Source organism: Colletes gigas, unplaced genomic scaffold, assembly GCF_013123115.1.
Source record: "Colletes gigas isolate AHSC1104 unplaced genomic scaffold, ASM1312311v1 Colletes_gigas_Sc00012, whole genome shotgun sequence".
NCBI classification, from domain to species: domain Eukaryota; kingdom Metazoa; phylum Arthropoda; class Insecta; order Hymenoptera; family Colletidae; genus Colletes; species Colletes gigas.
The window spans coordinates 8,117,743-8,132,651 of record NW_025106641.1 but is presented as its reverse complement, the minus strand read 5'-3'; the positions used below and the strand labels follow the sequence as shown (position 1 = coordinate 8,132,651).

Genomic DNA, 14,909 nt, shown 5'->3' with positions numbered 1-14,909 from the left:
TGTACTATTGGCCTGTTCGAGAATTAACGCCGTGCCTCGGAAATTTCGAGAACCGGAGACTTCCGCGGACGCTGTCGCCGGACGACGTCCAGCGAGATAAAAATTCCCCCAAACGTGGTCGAAATACACCGACTCCCAGAAATATTCGTAAACCCTCTCCCCCCTCGACTGTCGACTTGAAACGATATTTTTTTAAAGTTATTAGCAACGAAAATGTTCACCCTGGGGTGCTCGAGGGTCGAGGAACGTTCACTAAATTCTGAAGGCTTGTTTTTGGGGGAACGATCTGGCTATTTAATATATTTCCTATTTCTTTTTTAAACCAACAGTTACGTTATTTGAATTTATCGTTTTACAACATTTGACATCAGAATAAATATCTTGTTATCTCTCAGTGTTGAATTGCTCAGAATGGAACAAAAGCAAACGAGACCGGTTTTCGCTCGAACATAAAAAATATTCAAAGCTTGGATTCGCGAGTACATTCCGTTTGTATGACGCCAAAGTGGCGTAATTCGCTATGAAAATTAGTGCAACATTAAAAACGTCGAGGCTGTTCGCTCCCATGCAGTTTCACCTGTCCTTAATCTAACTTGCATTTAAATTTAGGCGAAAATAGGTACTCGCGTTCCACGCGGCGGTTGCGTTCGTATTTAGCTGCAAGAAGTCAGAGAGCGAAAATCTTTTCAAAAAATGCTCGTTTACGAAACTGCTATAGTTTGGCTTCCGGGGGGACCCACCGTTTCCGCGTGGTTGTTACGGGCTTGGCGAAATATCTCGTACGCGCGATATACGCGGAATAATACGCGCCGCCATGATCTCCGTTTAACGCAAAGTTTTCTTCGTAGGAACGGCTGCATCGCGGAGCAACTCAAATTAGACTAATCCGCACTGTGTCATCAACTCGTGGATGACGCATTAAGTTACTCCATTCGAAACAATGGACCGTGATGCTCGCCCAACTGCGCGTGAACCGCGAAACGAAGATTACTGCGTACTTTGCTTCAATTTCACGAAACTTGACGCATTTTTTACAATATTATTTAACATTTATTTTTAAAACTATACTATTTTAACATTTAATTTCGGAATTATAGATAGTTCCAGGTACTATCAGGTAAATAAAATTACGAAATCCACCTACGTCCAGAGAATTAATCTATTCTCTTTAGGATCTGCATATCGTCCCCAAACATCGATAATCGAGACGTGTAAGGGGCGTTTCTAGGTATTATTCCAATTAGTATTCGATCGTGTCACTTATCAACGTAAATATTTCTCCAGGTATACTTTATTCGACGGTGTTATAAATTGTAATTTATCGATACGTTATACCTCTCTCCGATCATCGTTAGCGGCATCCTTGTAACCGTTGTTGCGCGTTCGCGTTCAAAGGGTCCAATACATCGCGGTTCGACGTTCCCGGTGCTCGCAAAGTTCAATTTCGAGCGTGTTCAACACGCCCCCGCGCTTTAACTAGCTAATATTAACACCATATTTCAGGGGATAACGAGGGAACGCGGCGATTAACAGCGCCCCGTGCACGGTCGCTCGGCGGTGGCAGCGATTTCGCGAAATCTACCGACGTACGTCAGCGAAAATTTCTGGTAATGGCTCGGTAAACTCTTTTTCGGTTCTGTTGTACGATATTCGAATGGATTTCGCGAACGTTCCGCGCCGCGGCGATACGTATGAATGCCCGGGGCGTAATCCACGCGGGGCTTAACAAAATGATCCGTGATGAATGAAACGCTACTTTATCCGCGGAATGGACGGGGGACGGGAGGGCAGACGATCGTGTCGATTCGATGCCAGAAATGTACCCGGTCCCGTTCGTTGAGTGCTCGCCAGAAATTTCGTGACGGGATCCCGTCGTTATGACGTTTCTCTAGAAATAAATATGCGCGCGGCCGCGCGAATTCCGCTCGTTTCGCCATTTAACGCGGCTGCGGATTTGCACGCGATGACGTCGGCTCGCGATATCCGAGTTTCCATCGCGATCCGTTCGGTACATTGCCCATTTGATCGATTCGTTGCTCCGGCGGAGTTCTATGCGATCCTCTGCATCGATTATCAGTCTCGATAACGCCACTGTACGCCATGGGAAAAGTAGGGGATCCTATCTGCGCGAACTAATTGTAACGCGGAGGAAACCACGGGCCGCGTAGATTTTTATTAACGCTTCGACTCTGCCATCTTCCTTGTTTACAAATTTACATCAAGTATGCTCACTTTCTGTTCGAATACGTCTCATACTGTTTTAACATCAGTAAACTACCTCGACGTCAATAATTTGATGAAAATTAGAATTCAGCGTCGTAGTAAAATACTTATTATGTAATAATGGAATACGTCTCGTGAAATATTCATTTTTTTTAGCACAATATCACTGTTTTCATATTATGCGTGAAACGAGTAAAGATACAAAAAAGAATTGTAATTCACAGACGTTATAAAAGGAATGGAGACTAATAAATATTGGTTAGGAGGAGGGTGCAGAGCAACGAAAAGAAAAATACGTCCGGCAGCATTGATTTCTCGCTTTGCTCATTAAACCGCAATTAATATTCAGATTCCCGATGCGGAGCATTAATCCCGGGCACGTTTAAAAGGCTCATTTATCGACATCCGTCTTCCTCTTCTTCAACGTTTTTAATATAAGTCTTATTGATTCAGTCATATGTTAGAAGGAAGCGTCGTTTTTACCCGCCAGTGTTTCGCAAAATGAATATTGCGCTTGAAAGAATACAGCGTTCGCGTACTTCATGTCGGCATAAGAAGCGCATAGAATATTTTAATTAAATCCAAGCCCTCGGAGAATCTCGGCTAAAGGAAAGAAAGTACATATAGCCGGGTTATACTGCCTTGAGAAGATTTATTACCGTACTTGGAAAGACTAAAATGCGACCGAGTAAATAGTGAGGAACGCGCAGTTTATTCGACGCTGTTAAAAATTCTTTAAGTATCTTCCACGAGCAAGATAAGTTTAACGTTCGAGAATTAATTAGAAATACGAGCTTTTATAGGTTGTCCGAACGTTTCGTCAGTGTTTGCGTTACGTGCTGGCGAACGCGACGCAATCACGGTGATTAAGATGACGCCGCGAGACGCGACGCGTACGAAGTTTTAATCCGTCGGCTTCCAACCTAGGACTTTGTATCGTAAAACAAGTTGTACAGGGTGTTCCCCAAATCATCCCACGATCGGATAGAAAGCGATCTCTCTCGTAAAACTAGAGCAAACACAGTAGCTCTCGAAAGTATTCGAACGATTATTCCAATCTACATAGTTAACTACTAGAATACACGCGTTGGGTTTAAATTTTAAAAATAAGATTGCAAGTTACTTTTTTGCAACCATTACTTTTACAGTACATATTCATATCCAGTAGACTGATTTTTAATTTTAATTGTGGATAGAAAAATGCAACGAGAAATAGTTTGCCCAGGTCCAGATAACCAAGTGTTTAATTAATGACTGCCCAAGCTCCATTTTCACACCAATGTATGTAGTTACATTTTACGCCGATCGTCAATTTGTTCGAAACAGTGTTACTCTTCCGCGACCAGGAGCGTTTCGAATGTTACATTTTGCGCGCAAATATAATTCACAGCGAAGTTCGGCTTGTTAGAGCTCGCGCACCTGTACATGATCAATCACGAGTCGCGATATGAGATTCTCTTGCATAAAGACGCGAACTTTACGAGCGACTGGTACACTTCTCGATTATCGTAGACGTTCGGTGCCCGTGACGCGGTATAAATTATAAATTTAATTCAGTTTCGTCGATCCTCGCGATGGCCGCGAGAAAAAAAAAAAAGGAACAACCCGTCCGATACAAGTTATTTCGACGCGAGCCCGTAAATCATTTTCAACGATGCGCTGGCAAGTATTTACAGATCTATTAAGAGTTCGAATGCACGGCGTCAGCGGCCGTCGAAAACCTAACACTTTACGAACAACCGGTTACGTTTGCTTTCCAGTATTCTTTCTAAAAATACTGTGTCGCCCGCGAATCGTGGCGCCATAGCGCGTCGACGAGAGGCTCGCGAATATAGAATCAATGCACGGTAGTTGGAAATCCCAAAAAGGTTGGACGCAGATTTATTATTATGCACTATGGTTGGACAATTTGAAAATGCGTTTGTGAGAGGATGACCAGCTGTGGGACGTCTGACCCCACTTTCGACGCTCTCCTAGTCCCCAAATGTAAGTTGTTGGCTTAACGAGAGCCAATAGCGAGGATTATACGATCTAATGTAAACATAATATAGGAAAATAGGAAATAATAAACGAAAGAAATGAATATGGTGATTGGCAGATCGAAGGTGTGTAAATTAAACAAATAGAGGACCACGAGGCAAGGGTCTGTCGAAGAATCCATCTCTGTCGTATATTTAGCCAGCTTGAGTCGTGGAACAATGGAGTAATGTGGTCGAATTTACGAGAATAGTAAGAACAACGAAGACATGCGTTTTGGATACGCTGAACAAGCGAGAGTAGTCGTTACGCGTCATAATAAGAAAACAAGGAGACCACTAAGAGTTAAGAGAGCACGCTGGAAGTGGGTGCTAAATAGACAAAAGTATTTAAGTGGTCCCAAAAATAATTTGACTTTCTGACTGCTCGATTGATATGTTCAAATGGAGCTGCTTCCAATAATACTTGTGCAATTCAAGATATTGCATAGGATTGACCTGCTAATTTCATTTACATTATCATCAACTATTTCTGCCTTCGTGATTACTCTTATTTGTATATCATACTAATTCTGTAAGAGACTCTGGCACCCCTAGAGCTAATTCACAGGAATTGAAACATTTTTAAAAAGATGTGCTCCACCATATCGAGTCATTTTGAATTTTCGAAACCTGACTTCGAATAAAGCGTAAAACAAGTAACTGGTTTCGATGGTGAAAAAGACGACTCACGTGGCGCCATTACATCGATTCACAGCCGTAATTTTGTCGGCTAATGCGCTTAGGTATCGTCTACTCGTGCCTTTTCTATCGACACGTCGGTGACACCGTCGATCAGAAATAGATCCTTCCGCCCCGCTTTGCTTCTTTTCTTTGGAATAGCGATATTGGTCGTCAGGAAATAAATTTCATAGCGTCGTGCACCTTTCTAGCTCAACGCGTTGACTGGAGTTTCGAACTTACGACTCTTTGACCCTCGAACGGTGAATTTCCATTTAAAAATTCGTTAAATGGAAATGTTATATATTATAGTTTTCAGTTTTTGCATTTTTGTAACGTCACGAATGTTGGAAATGTGTTTCTGAAACCGTAAAATAATGGAGGTACAATTCACGAAAGCGGTTTCCAGTAGTAATTAGGGGCATCGTGGTTTTAGAAATAACGTCGCCGCGGGGAATATTGTATCGTTACGTCCCTAAACGAAACTATATCTGCCAATACAATACGGTACAGCACGGTAAACTTTCCATAACCGTAAGTACGGATTATCTATTGGTAAACTGTAGATAACTTTACTTAGTTGCAACACCTTGACGAACAAAGTTTATGACGCGATTACTGCTAGCTGAAAACTTCGAACGCATTTTTTTTTGTAACGTAATATACATTGTACTTCTTGTGGTTTGTTTTTAAATCAAAATCTAAGTAAGTAGATTCGAATAAGTATTCGAATAATTTGCGAATCGAATTGATAATTAAACAGTCGATTATTTTGTGCAAAATGCAGAAGAAGCAATTTATTTTTAAGAACGCTTTTTGAAAGGGAAAGAACAATTAATCATGTATTAATCGCGAGATCTAACATAATCCATAACAGGTTATACAATAAACAACTATTATCTGGTTATGCGGATGGAGACACAACGTTATAATTATTTCTTACTTTATTTACTCTTTTGTAAGTGGTTAATGCAAAAAGATTCAATCTATGCATCCATCTATAATTCGAGATCGTGACAAACTCGGAAAACTCGTTTATTCGAGAGTAGTGGAGTATACATGTGACAGATAGCGTGAATAAATGTTTGGCAATCGTAACTCTGAACGATAATAGAAAATTCCGAGTATTATTGTCCCCAAAGTTGGGAAAATTTTCATTGCGTATAATAAAATTATTTTGGATCTAGTTAGTCTAGATGTCGATTAAAAAACTCCATTAATGGATTCTAGTTTGTGACTGAATGTATAACAAGTTATGATAATAATCTTTTTTATTGCGAATAAAAAGTACAATCTTGTACTCTCAATTATTTTTTTCACGCTGAATAAAAGTAACATTATTTTCATAATCATTTGAATAAAAGCGGCATTACATTAACGAACAGGGAGCAGGGGTCAACGATTTCATAAGGAACGACGTTAAATTGGTATTATTTGCTTTCCAAGCAACGACGATTCGAAGTAAGTAGGTCGAGTTTCAGAATGCCACGGGAGAAGCAACAGTGAAAACAGACATACGTGCACAGACACGGCGGCGTGACGTGAGCGCAGCGTTAATGTCTGTTCCGTTCACGAGGGATATTACGCGAGCGCAAAGAAACATCGAAGACAGGTGAAGCAATAGCTGGCTGTATATTAAAATCGTAACTTCGGGCAATATTGGCGAAAAAACAAAACAAACAGATGATGCACGTTGGGAAACCTTCACGCATCGTGTAACGACATTCCGCGCTCGCGTTGACAATTAACATTTCCTCTACAGAACTAAGATACTTGATTCTCAGGATGAAGCGTTAAAGGAAATAAATTTTGATAGGATTTATGAATTTTAGCTAGGTTACGGAAATAAGTGCTGAGACAAATTTTCATTAATTGTTAAAATGTTTCTACGTCCGGCTTTTCGGGGCAACTACCCCACTCGTGCTATGTTCATCCCACGGGTTTTTTATAGAGTACCTTGTATTAGAAGTGGGTTTATTACATAAAATACTTTATTTTATATGCTTTGGAAGAGAGATCCTTTCACTATGACTTGTACGAGAGAACTAAACTGCAGTCGAACAGAGAACTGAGAGCTAAAGAACTGAGGCGTTGGGGACTAATATCTCTGTTGTGTTTATGCGAGGTCCTATTGCATCTTTGTGTAAACAGGAAACCGAATCTTACGAGGGAATATATGCAGCAAGATATAGCATCTTTCTCCATCAGAATAGAAGACCAGTAAATGAGATTAGTTTTCAGTAGAAAACCTAATACCTAGGCCAGGAGGCGAACATCTCCTTATCTGAAAAACAGTAAACTGTCAAGGACGTCGAACGGTTCGTGGAATAGCATCGCCACGTGGAGCGCGCGATTCGCGAGTATTTGGCAACGGACGAGGCGACGACGAGCTTAAAAATTTTGTTCCTCGGTCATCGAAAGTGGCGAAGGGGGGGTGGGGGAGAAGCTATTCGAACGCGTGTGCGCGGAGGGTGATTCGTCGCGGGTGGGGGGTGGGCAGGTAGGGGGAGGGTGAGCACCACAGGTGGTGGGCGTCCCGAGGCAGCGAGCGCCGCTGCACAACGCGACGAACAACTAAAACTCACCGCCGAACGAAAATCCGTCCCACCGTGTCCATCCATCTGTCCGTGGCGCGACTCGTTGTTACGACGGTCCGAAGTCAGCGAGCGCAGCCCGTCAGTTTCGGTTACGTCTTCGTCGTTCGCGTCCGCGCTCTCGCCCTCCAACCTAACCTTTTCTCTTTTCCCCCTCCCCCGAGCGCGAGTCCACGCGCGTACACACGGTTCGCACGCAAGCGCGTGGTGCACACGTACACTATACGCGCGGTGGCTGCTATTACTACGTGCACGCGCACCGATCTACCTGTCTCCTTCCCTTCGCCGGCATCCCCCTTCTTCGCTCTCTCGCCGACCTTCCGTTTCCCTCTCGCGCCACCGTCGCTGGCTCGTTTCGACGCGATGCCGCGCAGTGGCGCAGTCGTCGCTACGAGAGCGACGTGCTCTCCGTCGGTGGTCATGAATCGTGCGGCGGAAGAGGTCCTCGCGAGCCGGCCGCCGCCGTCGTCGTCCTAGTCGTCGTCGTCGTCGTCGTCGTCGTCGCGCGCGCGTTTCACTCGTCGCGATCGTCGTCGTGTCCTGTCACGCGGGATCGATCGCTGTATCGCGACGATCGAACGGCCGCGACCCACGTTCGTGTTCCGTGTTCCGTGTTCCGTGTACGCGTTCGCGGTGGCCAAGTGACGATCGCGAGTGGTGATCAACGTTATTCGTTGTTTCTTTCGCGTTCACCTTTTTCACGTGGTGGAGGTGTAATGGGGATGGTCGCGTCGCGGCGAACGTTGCGCCATAACGAGGCGCGTTAGCACGCGACTGTGAGACGAGAGAGGAAGACAGTGTCCGACAGCGGAACGAAGGGGGGAGGAGGCACATTCGCCGGCACGGTTACCGTTTCGATCGCGTTAATTTTTTTTTCCCTCCTGTTTGGCCCCCTCCGTGGTGAAGTGTCGTGCGATCGCGTGCTAAACACGCGACGGAGAATTGTGTGGTTGTGCCCCAGCGGGAGAACGAGAGCTCGACGAGGGTCGAAAATGTGAGAAAGTTGTTGTTACGGCTGGTTGGCGGGACACCGGACGATTTCGCTGACAAGGTAACGCGATACAGCCTTTTTACGCGCCAAATGAACGCGGCAGCGACGCGACGCGTGATTTACGCGCGCAATCGCGCCCCCGTCGCGGATTTCAGCGGGACGCATGCACGCTAATTACACGATTTATGGAGTTGGCTGCTTTTTTCCCTGGGACCCCGCGACCCTCACTTTCGACGGTGTTTGCGCGCTCGTACGGTGCTCGCGACGCGTTTTCTTTTTTCTTTTTTTTTCGAAACAGCCAGGCCGTCCTCGGGATCGATCAACGTTATCGTCGATCGCGCGCTGGACAGTGATCGATCGTGTTATCGTTCGACGCCGTTATGCCTGGGAAGTGGGCATAGCGTAATACCTTGCACCGATGACAGATGCTGGATAAACTGGTTGCTCCTCGAAAGTTGACCTAACCGTTTCCAGCGTCGCTCGACAATTATGCGTGTTTAGTTATCTTCCTGTTAAAAGTGACTATCGATGACGTCGACCTGCTCGTCCATCCTTCGACTTATCTGCGTATCTTCGCGTTGTTTTCTTAGCGTGGCCGACGAGTGATAGAAAATGGACGACGCGAACGGTGATGAATTGTTAGTGCCAGGCGAGGAATTGTTTATAGTCGTTGACAAGAAAGTTGCTAGCTTAGTGACACGTGATTGGGAAGGTTACACAATCGGTTTTTTCTAAGGTGATATTACTCCACTTGCACCGAGATATTCAAGATTATGAAACGTTTATCGTTAACTCTGAGAACTCAATGTTTATTTCGTGTTATGGTTTCGAAACGATAAATAAAAAAATTAAACGTTCTTTTAGTCAGCTATACTTGTAGGAGTAAATATAAAATACAGAATAGAAGAATGAGATATTCAATATTTTATATTTTCAGTTACAAACATCACTTTAGTTACATACTTTTTGACAAATTTATTTTAAAGAGACAGGAACAATTATCTAATCTTAATACTTTTATGTGGAGCATAAGAAACTACATCGACTGGTGCAGTAAAAAATGTAGGTTTTCATTTAAAAAAGAAGTGCAGTTGCATATTATGCATCGTCTGATACCATTTAACTTTGACTTGTAACATATTTTTATACTCCCAACCATTTAGGAGGTATAGCCTCTTCCAGTTGCGTGGGACACCCTGTAGAGTATTCAGTAGAATATGACCGTCCCAGTCAGCCAACTTCTCGTCTTCTTGATGAGACATTTTTTAAATTTCGTATTAATTTCTCAGCGACACGTGTTTACACATTGAAAAGATTAAATACATTAATCCAAGCAAGGGGAACAATTATTTAACGATTGTTCAGTAGAATATGACCGTCCAAGTCAGACTGTTGCGCAATGGGAAACCTTAAAGCGTAGAAATTATTTATCGTGGAATACTGACTAGTCATTATTCGATAAAATATGTCTCGTGTCTGACAGTCATTTCAGACGCGTTGAGAAAAAATTCATCGAGCGTATGAGTTAGGGGAAAGGTTGATTTGATCGTTCCCGGTGGAAGTACAAAATTGCTTTCATATTCTGGAAAGTCGACGTCGAACGAGGAGTCGTTGAACAGGTCCAATAAATGGAAAGTAATTAATAGGACGGCCGGTATCTCGACACACCGACAACGAAACTGACCGTTGTTTTCCAACGAGAACGGAGCGGCATCGCGAAACTGTCCATGAATAAAAGCAACTCCATGAACGCTGGCCTTGGTCGTTCGATTTCGATTCACTGTTTACGCGCCCGCGAACATAAACAAGACAGTAAAATTTCGTTCCGCGATGCGTTCCCGGCGACTCGTGATTTTTCAGGATCGATGCGAAGTCAAGGTTCTACTAACTCGACTAGAGCAGGTGGACATTGTGGAAAACAGTGAAAATCAATGTTGCTAATTTGATTAAAAACTGAGAATTTTTTAACGTCCACCGAGCGTTCTACTTTTTGGAGCTTGGGATTACGGGGTATACGTAATTTAGAATGCTGTTTAGAAGATTCAAAATTTGGATAGAAATGCTTTTCGAGTTGATATTTAAAAATTCTCAAATTTACTCGAGAAAAATTGTTTTAACACTGTTATTGGTAGTGGATAACAAATCAGCGTACGAAGATTATTTATTTCTTCTAAAACCTGCATCCTAATGCTTGTACATTAATAATACTGAATATAATAATTGTTCACTGAGCACTTATTCTAAAGAATACCTGAATTTACTACTTGTGTATTTAATAATATTATATTAAGAGTTTACCAAAATGTTGGGAATATAAAGACAAAAGGAAAAGCGATTGAGACGTAGTAAAATGAAGTTAGACTCGTGGAAACGAATAATTAATAGATCAACGCGTCAGCCTACGCGTAGTGGAGGTTAGGTGCCGTTTCTAGACACGTTAGTGATTAGGATCAACATCTTCTAATTACTGACTAGTTCCAGAAACCCCAATGGACCGGTCTTCATCAATTATCTCTCGCAACATACAATACACAAAAAAAGGAGTAATAATTCATACGCTTGTCGACTGTATTGAAAATTATGCATAATATTATGAATAAAGCTACTAATTGGATACTGAATGCAGCCTGTCGGTTTCGAAAATCTCCGATAAATTCGTTTCAACTGTTTACCTTCTTTCATTCACGGAACGCATACGCGCCAGTCGTAAATAATAATAATAATGCAAGTCAGTTACCATGCTATGTACTTACTATTCAACAACATAACACACACTTTAAATTCAATCTTGACAAATTTCAATTTTAAGACACTAATCACATAGAGGAACAGCTCGTACGTAATTATGTATATGTCTGATACAGGAAAGACAAGTTGTACGTACATACGTGTCTCCAACGCCATTTGCAAAGTAGACGATGCAAATTCTAATTCGTGTTACGCTGGACAAGGCGTACAGGAAACTTGAGATTAGACTTTTTAGCGTAAGGGCTGCTAACGTGCCGCTTAATACTTATCGACATGCTGAGGGACGTTCAATTAACTATGATAATCTGAACGTTGTACGTACAGAGATTGTACGGATAGTATAATTCTAAGGATGTTATACTTCCTAACCGCTTTAATGATATTCCTGACTTGGGTGTTAATGTCTACGGAACTAATCAAACAGATTTTCTGGTTCTCCAAATTTTTGTAGTTATTATAACGTTGAAACGACGATTTTCCATAGATTTTCCACGATTGTCGATCCGTCTGTTGAAACATCCATATCACTTAAATACTTGTACTCGGAACGTGCAATTATCGCCATAAACTCTCTACGTTTCGATCATTTAGAGGTTCGCTGTTTCAGGTTTGAAACAGAATTTAATATTTACCCCATTACGTTCACCAAAGCGATTTTTGATTCGAGAAAAATAGAATATCCGAAGCACTTAAAACGTAACCCGTGGTAGTACCGGATTATACCAAACGTTACAAATATTTTTACAAGGGAAATTTCTTAACTATCGAAATTCTTCCCATTTTTATATAAAATACTCGGCGTGAGTTACGTTCATCGTGGTTTTCCTTCTCGTTGAAGCAAAAATACAGGATTGTCGTTCGACGTTCCGCGGATCCGTTAAGTTTGATTAAAATCGTTGACCCGACGGTTTGGTGAATTTTTCCACGATCGTCGCATCGAACCGTTTAGCAGTTTTTCTCGTCGACAAAGGGAACGGTAGAGGAAAGAAACAATAACCGTGGAAAAAAAAAAAGCGGAACGCTTGCGCTTGCTCGCGTATCGTGCTCCCTGTTGCTCTCGTACATTGTTCCATATTTGTCCGGCTTCGGTGACCCTATCGGAAAAGCGCTATAAATAGAGAACGATTTCCAATTTTACACAGAAAGGCAGGCAACGCACCAACTGCGGACGAGATGCGACTCTCGAGTGCGCCAGACGTTTCCTTTCGTAATTAGGTCAATCTGCGCCTAATGAGACGTTACTCGCGCGTTTCTGTACAGCCGTTCGCGTCGTTTCGCCTCATTTCGGACGACCGGAGATCGTACCCCCGGATCGAAAGATTTTAATTAAAGGTTACCTCGAGCCGCGGCGTCCCGACGACGACCACGCGTCGCGACGCTACCCAACCGACGACGGTTTTCGTGATGCTCGCCATTCTCGTTTTCGCGTTCGAGCACCGGGTCGTCACGGTTTGTCCCACGAGTCCACCAGAGAGAAATAAATGAAAGGAGGACGCCTGGCACCGGGGACTGAGCGATGAACGACCGTTACGCGAATCCGAGAGTGAATCTTCCAACCACCGTCAACGATAACATTATCGATAAACGTCGATATCGTCGCGGTTCAGTTTGATAAATAAAATAAAATTATATCCATTACTAGCGTCTCGATGGGAATCTCAGTACACGTATATTTATTTCTCCTTTGGATAAATTAAATAACCAGCAGTGAAAGGAATCGTACGTAAATCGAGTATGAATCGAAAGTATCTATCAGGGTTGTCTTTGTATTATTAGTCTACAAAAAGTAAAAGTGTTTTCTTCTCGAACCCCGCGGCGCAGGGAACCACGCGATTTTTTTTAGTAGCTCCAGAATAACGTAACAACGAAAATTCGATTCCGTAACGAAACTGTATGCATGCACGTGTTTCAATTGCCATTGTATTCTTCGGTGGAAATGAATTTTCGAACATGAGCTTTCCACCGGTGGACAAAAATTGCGGGCCCGGACAATAGTATTGTAATGCAAGCTTCGTACGGCTTGGGGGGAAAAAAATTGTATTGGCTTCTGGTACGTAATCGAACGAACTATTAATTATTTTCGACAGTCTGTGGCCATTGTGGCGGGAAGGAATTAAAATTCGTGTGCACTTTTCAGAATTCCGTATTTATTATAATATTCTACGTTTTTAGACATTTTTAACCAATGTCTGACGAATTTATGTTATAAATTCCCTTGCAAACGTAATTGCATAGCAAAGGAATGCTCTCCTTTGTGGACGTTAATATACACTGACGTTTTAATATTTTTGTTTAGGGTCAGTTGCCTCTTTTGTACACGTGTTTCACTTGCTTGCAGAACATTTATGAAAACTTAACCAATATGAATTTATAGGAAATTTTATGCTCTTTTGACTGGCAACGTTTAGGAAATGTTTACATTTTCCATATTAGGTTCATAGTGCTCGTAATATGGAATAGCATGATATATCGAATTTCCACTTTCAGAGAGGGAAAGTATGATATAAGTAACGCACGATAATTCTTTATTTATAAAACAACATAATTATTTGTTGAATCCTCTAATTCGAGCAATAGAAGTTCCTTGAGCAGTTCTCAGCATTGGGAATTTCTACATAGAAAACGTCTGAACCGTTTACGATTCTTTAATATTGCCGTGATCCAAATTAGGAACTTATTCCATATTAGGGCAACTGACCCTATCATTAAATCTAAATTCTCGACGTGATGGAAAATCGTGGATTGTCGAGTTTCGAAAATTTTTCTCGCGTTCGTGGCTCGATGAACGAAGAGTTTCGGAAACGCGTTGTATTCCACGAGACACCGTAATATTACGGAATATTACGAGACACGGTGTCGCAATCGCGGTCCCGGTATTCGTTGCATTCTTCATTCACGGGGCGCGTCACCGACTTCCTCGTCGTCGGCGCGCATTTACGCGCGTGGCGCTTTAAAATAGTCGCCGGTAAATATACACACGATTCCGGGGGTGGGGGCGAGCGAACACTTTTATTTATTGCGGCTACTACGTGCCGTTTCTGATTGACGGGCATTAGCTGCGGCCACTCGAGCGTCCGTGTGCAGTCACCGCGTCGAAACGAATCGAAACGTCGCCGAATATTTACGGAGAATTTCCGCCCCTACGGCGGCCATATGCACGCGTCGAATCGCGTAATCGGGACTGATCGATCGCGCGCAGAAGATACACGATTGGATCCTTCTGCTCGCCCGTACATTAACCCCTTAACGGTTACATAAACATCTCGAAATTTTATTTTCCAAATAAATTCAACCCTCGCTTTGGTCCAGACTTTGTAGATTCACGAGTCTTGAGAAGCTGCAAACTATCTGTCCAAACGTACACACGATGCAAAACAGTCTCAAGAGAGATTAAAATTACTCGAAAGAAAATAAAAATGCTCCTTTACGTTTTTAGAAGAATCTAAATGTGCACGTCGCGATTGAAATTCGCAATTTTATAAAAGTGTCCCCGATTTATTCTTAGGATTGCATTGTCGATGCATCGAGATCTCGAATCGAACGGTTCCCTCCGTATCTCGATTTTATTATTCGCGCAAGCTCGTGCACCCTAATAACGCATTGGCGTTTATTTGAGCGTTGCAATTGAAGCAACGCGATAAGGATAAAGCGATACAA

At 42.7% G+C, this 14,909-nt stretch overlaps 1 protein-coding gene across 5 annotated transcripts in view; it reads left to right on the top strand.

The window, feature by feature from the left end:
• Nucleotides 1-14,909, top strand: part of LOC122399109 — a 605,244-nt gene that overhangs the window by 220,927 nt on the left and 369,408 nt on the right. Inside the window, exon 1 of one of the 5 annotated variants that reach the window (XM_043399524.1) lies at nucleotides 7,607-8,564. The exons of the other annotated variants lie outside the window; for them this stretch is intronic. The gene's annotated coding sequence lies outside the window, so the exon portion shown is untranslated. Of the gene's footprint in view, nucleotides 1-7,606; nucleotides 8,565-14,909 lie in introns of those variants that run through there. 5 annotated transcript variants of the gene reach the window in all.